General features: G+C 38.8%; 1 pseudogene; it reads left to right on the forward strand.

The window, feature by feature from the left end:
- Window positions 1–2,918: 2,918 nt before the first annotated feature.
- On the forward strand, window positions 2,919–7,482 carry LOC114046215 (annotated as a pseudogene).
- The last annotated feature ends 592 nt before the right edge of the window (window positions 7,483–8,074 follow it).

Raw genomic sequence — 8,074 nt, forward strand, 5'->3', positions numbered from 1 at the left:
ATCCTCTGAGACAGACTATTGTACTTTTAAAGAATGAAAGTTGTTAGGAGCCCTGCCTGGTAGCTCTGAAGCCAAAGATCAGTCACTGGCTCCAAAAATCTTTAACATCCCTATAGGAGAGAAAATGTTCTTGGTTTATCATTTTATCCTATTCAAATCTAGTTGAGTATTTTTTTTTTCAAAAAAAAATTTCAATATGTAATCAGGGTTTTGCACATAAAAAGCACTCAATAAATATTCTTGAGCTGCTAATCACCAAACACATCAATCTTATGGAAATGTTAAATAATCACTCTTTATTAATAATATGAATTTGGCTTTGCTTGAGTCAGATAAAAAACTAAAACCGAAGTAAGTAAGCGGGAACAGAAAGCAAGAGTGAGAACAAATGATTTAGACATTACCCAAAGCGACAGTACCTTGGAGGCATATACGATTTTACCACAGAGAGTTAGTGTTTACAGCAGAGCTGGTCATGCTCACCCCTCATTTTCTCTCTTCTCCTTCCAAATGATGTAGGAAGGTTTGACTTGGTATATTATATGGCTACCGGATGAGTACTTAGTTAAAACACTGACTGGGTAGTCTGCAACACCAGGTTTTGTTGGTAGTGGCGGTTTTTAGTCACTTCATATTAACTCACATGGATCCGGACTTGGGTGTAGGAAGGTTTCTTTCCATAGACGTGGCAGCATCTTCTGCAGTGGCTAGATATGGTCCTGTGGTCTCCCTTTCTCCCCTTCTGAATTAGGACCCTGGACACTGGGAAGAAAACCAGAGTGGAAGGCCTAAAATATCATGCCTAGTTCTTTTCTTCTTCTATTTTCTTTTTTATTATGCACTTAACAATGACTAAATGAAATGAATATTTCCACATACAATGTGGAGCTGAAGGAGGGTATTGTACATAAAACAGTAAGTCTCTCTTGTGAAGATTTTTTTTTTCTTTTTAAGTATAATAAATTCCCCACATAACTTTCAAAACTATCTTGCATGTTTTTGGTTCCTTCTGACCTTTGTTCTGTTTTCATTTTTTTCTCCTAGACTACCTAGTATTAATAATTGTAGAAAAATTGTTCATTTTTCCTAGAGCTACAAGATTTCTTCTCTATAGCAAAAAAAGAGCACTTGGCCTCCATGGCATAATGATAATGATGATGATGATGATGATGATGATGATGATGATGATGATGATGATAATGAAAGGGACATGTTATTTCATTGGTGAGGGAATATGCTGATTGACAAAACGCCCTCTTCCAGTACAGGTCAGGATTTTTGCTCCAATTCAGTTTTTGAGGATTTCCCAGAGTACTGAGAGGTTGAGTCACTTGACTACATTCAGTTTGTGTCAGACAGGGGACTTAAACCCAGGTCTTCCTGGTTCCCAGGCCATCTTTCTATCTGCTAAAGCATGCTTCCTCCCAAAATAGTAATGGTGGTAATAATAAAAATTAAAGAGAAATAACAATAACAATAACAGAGAAGAGGAGTAGTACACCAGGGGAAAAACTGTATTTGGAGTCTGGGGCCTTGGGTTCAAATCCTGGTTCTATTTGTCTGGAAGGCCAGTTTGCTTTGCCTTTCTTCACCTCAGTTTCAATCATCTATAGAAAGAGTTTCTTCTATCTCTAACGCTATGCCCCTATATCAAGCATTTTACAAATCTTAAAAGCAGTATCAATTATCATATTTACAAAAAACTTTATCACTTACAAAATGCCTTACACTCATTCACTCACTTAAATAGTTCAGTGTGATAGGTAGAAAACTTAGACCCAGGGTGGTCACCTCGTTTGCCAAAGTCCATACAAATACAATGTAGCAGAGTTAAGATCCAAAACCTAGGCAGGGAGGTGTAATAGAAAGAGTTCTGAGTTTGGAGTTAGGTGACCTGAATTCATATACCTCCTCTTCCACTTACTAGATGTGTTACCTTGGGCAAGTCACTTAAACTCTCTGTGCCTCAGTTTCCTCATCTTTAAAATGAGGAAGTTGCATTGAATGGGTTCTAATATATCTTAAAATTTTCTGTGATCTCAAGATCCTATATTAACTATGTAATCCAAATCCTGTGCCCTTTCTCCTGTGCCACATGTGATTTGCCAAAGGTTACACATTCTTCCATGCTCTCATTATCCTCTAGCATTAAGCATTCAGACAAATATTCTTCATTATGGAGACAGTATCACAATTCTCAATATGTTAAGGATCCTGAGACAGCCAAACCACCCTCCTGTGTCCACATAAGACAATGATCAAGTCCTCCCAGAAAGATAACTGTCTGCCCTTATAAGAAAAAATCCTGAGAGAAATGATGCTTGTATTTAACATCAAAAAAGTAATTCATAGATAGAAGGAGACAGCTTTCTTTACATGGGGGAAATGTTCTCTCCTTCCAAGGGTTTTGAAATGTAAGAGAAACATGAAGAACAAATCTTCCCTGCTGTGAAACTCTGTAAACCAGCAGGGTAAAATGATTCTAGTGATTCCACAAATTGTGGCCTGTTCCTCCTCTCCTCACATCACCACCCCAGGAGGGAATAATTACCATGTTTGTCTGATTGTTTGTTTTACTTTGGAGATTAACTGTTTAAGTAAAAATTCAAGTCCCCAGTGGAAGTTCATGAATATATATATATATGTATATATGTATATATGTATATATATATATAATATTCACATGTTGCTTATTCAGATGGACAAGAATGAGGGATTTTACTGTAGGATTAAAACATAGCTGTGGAAAGTCACATGACCTGGTGCCTGATCACCAAGGTGTGACTAGCCTCCCTGGGAGGTCCATAAATTATCCATGATCCCAGGGTGTCACAATCCATCAACTGGCACGCTTCAGAGTATTTCCAGTGCCTCCTTCCTAGTGGACCCCTTGCTACCTCTGGAATAGAAAAGGAGGGATGTTGGCTGTTCTGTGTTTCTGGTTGGGGGCCACAGCAGACACTGTTGCTAATACCATCATGTCAGTTCTGAAAGCCCTCAGAAAGAACATTGCCCCCCGCCCCATTCATTCCACAGCCAGGGCCATTCTGGTTTGCAGTGAGAAAGGGGATATTGTGTGTGTGCATGTGTGTTTCTTTTTGTTCTTTTTCTTCTTTTACAACATGACTAATGTGAAAATATGCTTTACCTAATTACAAATGCATAACCTGTATCAGACTGCTTGCAGTCTTGAGGAGGGAGAAAAATTTAGAACTCAAAATCTATAAAAAATGAATGTTGAAAATTGTCTTTACATGTGATTGGAAGAGAGAGAGAGAGAGAGAGAGAGAGAGAGAGATTTCATTGGAGAAAGTGAAGGGGAAATACTATGTGTCAAAGAAGATACACCTGTGGAGTCCTCAGATAAGGACATCAAGAAAGACAGAGTGGTATGGAGCCCAGATGGCAGAGTAAAAGCAGTCACTTGCTTGAGCTCTCCCCCAAACCCCTCCAAATACCTGTAAAAAATGACTCTAAACAAATTCTAGAACAGCAGAACCCACAGAAAGATAGAGTGAAACAAATTTCCAGCCCAAGACAACCTGGAAGGTCAGCAGGAAAGGTCTATTGTGCCAGGCTAGGAGAGGAGCACAGTTCAGTGTGGACCACACCAGGAAAGACTGGGCCTCAGCAAACCTAGAGCAGGCCTCAGAGGACTGAATCACAGGCAGTTGTGGCAGTTTTCGGACTTCTGAACCCACAAACACCAAAGACAGCTTAGTTGGACCATGATGAGAGAGGAGCTCTGTCCAGCCCCAGCCCTGGCACAGCTCTGGGGAGGCAGCTGTTTCTGGAGCTCTCAACACATAGATAGAGGGGGAATTGAGTAGCTGATCAGAGGAAGATTACAGGGATTTCTTTGCTGGTGCTGAGGCAGGAATTTCTTGCTTTGCCCATGCTTGGCTTTGGGTCACAGTTCTGGGTGGTTGTCCTAGGGGGAGAAGGAGCATTGCCATCGTGGAACTTGAGGTGGCAGTGGAAAGGGAATCCTCCTCACAGTTCCAAGGTGGAAGAGAGTGCTTGTGGTCACTCATAGAGCGGAGCACAGCCCAAGAAGGTAGTAAACACCTCTCCTTTGATCATACCACCTTGGAAGAACTGAAAATTTACAGGTCCCTAGAAGTATCCCTGAAAATAGCTGCACAGAACCCCCAAAGCTTGGGACAGTACATTTTCCACACTGGAAACAGACCCCTAACTTAACAAAGAGTTTAAAAGTCAAATAACAGTCTGGGATCATGAGCAAAAAGTGCAAAAAAGTCAGACCATAGAATCTTACTTTGGGGACAAAAGATCAAAACATACAACCAGAAGACAACAAAGTCAAAGCTCTTACATCCAAAGCCTCCAAGAAAAATATGAATCAGTTCCAGGACATGGAAGAAAGGATTTTGAGAAGCAAATAAGAGAAGTAGAGGAAAAGCTGGGAAGACAAATGAAACTGATGCAAGAAAATCTTGAAAAATAAGTCAACAGCTTGCTAAAGTAGACCCCAAAAAATACTGAAGAAAATAACACCTTAAAAAATAGACTAACCCAAATGGTAAAAGAGGTCCAAAAAGCCAATGAGGAGAAGAATGCCTTAAAAAGCAGAATTGGCTAAATGGAAAAGGAAGTCCAAAAGCTCACTGAAGAAAATACTTCCTTAAAAGTTAGAATGGAGCAAATGGAAGCTAATGACTTTATGAGGAATCAAGAAATTATAAAACAAACCCAAAAGAATGAAAAAATAGAAGACAATATGAAATCTCTCATTGGAAAAACAACTGACCTAGAAAATAGATGCAGGAGAGATAATTTAAAAATTATAGGACTACCTGAAAGCCATGATGAAAAAAAAGAGCCTAGACATCATCTTTCAAGAAATTATCAAGTAAAACTGCCTTGATATTCTAGAACCAGAGGGTAAAATAAAAATGGAAAGAATCCACTGATTACCTCCTAAAAGAGAACCCCAAAGGAAAACTCCTAGGGATATTGTAGCCAAATTCCAGAGTTCCCAGGTCAAGGAGAAAATATTGCAAGCAGCCAGGAAGAAACAATTCAAGTATTGTGGAAACACAATCAGGATAACACAAGATTTAGAAATTTCTACATTAAGGGACCAGAGGGCTTGGAATATGGTATTCTGGAGGCCAATGGAGATAGGATTACAATGAAGCAAACCCAGCAAAACTGAGCATAATCCTTCAGGGGAAAAAGTAGATATTCAGTCAAATAGAGGACTTTCAAGCATTCTTGATGAAAAAAAACCAGAGCTGAATAGAAAATTTGACTTTCAAATACAAGACTCAAGAGAAACATGGAAAGAGAATCCCATCCATGAAAGATTGTTGTACTGCTTTAGCACCTAACCAAGGGATCACACTCCAGCAGTTCTGTAGCTTTCAAGATTAAGGCTATCATTCTTAAAAGAGCTTTGCACTGCTTCAGAGGCCTGGGAATATCCAAGAAAAGGCTTTCTCCAGCAGAACAGAAAAGTGCAGAAAAGGAGCAATTGATGAGTGATGCAGACCTTTCCCTAAAGAGACCACAGACATCCAGGACTACAATCCAGAGTTTTGAATTGCCCAGTGTAAATGGTTTGCCTTTTGTATATGACCCCTTACTAAGTTTCCATAAGCATGTTCTCATTCTCCCTACAAACAATGTGGGTATTGGTGAAAGAGTGACTCAGATTTATGAATGAGGTGATATGTTTGAATATTACATCATTTGCTTCTTAGTTAGAAATTGCTTTATATTTAAGAGTGTTTTGGTTTTTTTGTTTGTTTGTTTTTTACTGATTTGTGTAAATGGAAAATATGCTGGTAGACATGCACAAGTAATAGTCACTATTGTAATGTATGTTTTTCCCCCAAACTAGGGCTACCCCTAGCATCCTGAAAGTGATTTATACCAGTGGGGCAGCAGTGGTTGGCTTCCTCTCTGGGATTCCCCCTCCCTACCTCAACCTTCCATTGTGAGTGAAGGTTAAGGTAAATGAACCAAACTGACTGGAGAAGGAGTACATTTGCTACATAGGATCCACACTCTCTATAATTACTATGCTCAAATAAGCATTATAAATATGCACCCTGCTCTTCTGCTTTTTTTTTTAACTTTGTATTAGTTCATTAGAGTCTTTCTAGGTGTTTGTATTCCTCATGTGTGGTAGTCTCAATTGCTTCATAGGCTTCCTTTATGCTAATTTTTCTAAATTTATTTAATGATTTTTTCATTTTTATTTTTCATGTTCAACATTTAATTTTTAATTTTTAGTTCAAATTCATTTATTCCCTCCAACCTTTCCCCCACTTATTGAGAAGGCAAGCAATATGATACCAATTACTCAAGTAAAGTCATGAAAAAGTTATCTCCATGTCAAGCATGTTCAAAAATAATAATATGAGCAAGTAAAATAAAGAAAGTGAAAAAAAAAAAGAAAGCCAAATAGCAAGAAGCAGAACCTGAGTTTTGGTGTTTGCAGGACTGCGTCAGTGAAGATGTTGAAGAAAGGTTGGTCAGGCATTTGAAAATAGAACCTGAATTGGTGGGAGAAAGTGATTCTAGAGTAGAAGGGGATGTTAGGCAAATGGGGTAAGAGGACAGAAGTGAAGAAAAATTGATGATGAGATTGAGTGGTGGTGGTATGATATCAGCTAGCATAGGAGATGAAAAATGAAGAGCTGAAAGTCAAGAAAATGCAAGATGAAGAGCAATTTGGTGAAGAATCAGAAGTAGAATCCCAGTATGAAGAATAGACAGTGAGATGAAATGCAAACCCCACTTTGAGCCAGTCTTCATTTGAAAGAAGGACAGGGTAACAATTCAAGAGCATGCAGTGGAAGCTTTGAAGAAGAAGAAATTGGAGCAGGAAGCAAAAGGTCTGGCTGGCCGAGAAGAGGCTCACATATACACATGAGATTGTGGAAGAAATGTCAAAGAAGGACCTAAAGGAAAACAAAGGTCCCTTGGCTGCCCTAGATGGACTCAACACAGATGATGAGAAAGACAAGGAGTAATATGAGGCATGACAAGTTCTGGAGCTAAAAAGATTCAATTTGGAGGGAGAGAACTGAGAAAGAGAAAGTAGAGATTGAACCATATAAAATGACAAAAGATGAAAGAGAAGTTAAACACCAAGCAAATAGCAAAGTTACCAACAGATCTGTTAAGGGCAAATGCAAGTTCTTTCAGAACTACTGTCACTGGAGTGCTCTCTTCATGGATGAAGATGAAGAAGTATACAAAGCAGACTTCAGTACTCAGATCCTGGAAGATCATTTCAATAAGACTATTCTTCCCAAAGTTATACAGGTCAAGAACTTTGATTGATTTGGCAGAACCAAATACACCCACCTTGAGGATCAAGACACAACTTTCTTTGCTCCAGCTTAGAGTCAAGAGAATGCCCAAAATATCAAGTTCTTCAGGCAAAAAGCAGCTGGGGCAGGAGATGTATTCGAGAGGCCATCTACCAAGAACAGGAAAACTACTTAGGATTCAACCACCTACTTTCCTGACTATGGACACATAGGAAATTCTGTTTTGGGTTTTCTTTTCTTTTCTTTTTCCCCCAAAATTGCTTATGAAGAACCTCTATTTGGTGGTTTTTGAGCCCAGGACCTTTTTATTTTAATTTATTCTTTATTTATCCATTTTTTGTAGCTATGTGACACAGTGGTTAGAGTACTGAGCCTGAAGTCAGAAAGACTCATCTTTCTGAGTTCAAATCTGGCCTCAGATACTTACTAGATATTTAACTCTGGGTAAATCACTTAACCTTGTTTGCCTTAGTTCATCATCTGTAAAATGAGCTGGAGAAGGAAACCACTCCAGCATTTTTGCCAAGAAAACCCCAAATAGGGTCACAAAGAATTACAAAGGACTGAAATGACAACAAAACAACAAAACAACACCCTTTTTTATGATAACTAAGCAACTCTGAAACAGGGGAATGTATAAAACTGAAAATCACTATCCAGCTATAATACTAAACCTGGGCTTGGTGACTGGATCCTAGACTTGGTTTCATCACTTCTTATATAAACTCTGGCTTCTAAGTTTCAAGTTGGGACGATGGGTTACAAAG

Source organism: Vombatus ursinus, unplaced genomic scaffold (assembly GCF_900497805.2).
Source record: "Vombatus ursinus unplaced genomic scaffold, bare-nosed wombat genome assembly UNPS02014781.1, whole genome shotgun sequence".
Taxonomy (NCBI): Eukaryota; Metazoa; Chordata; class Mammalia; order Diprotodontia; family Vombatidae; genus Vombatus; species Vombatus ursinus.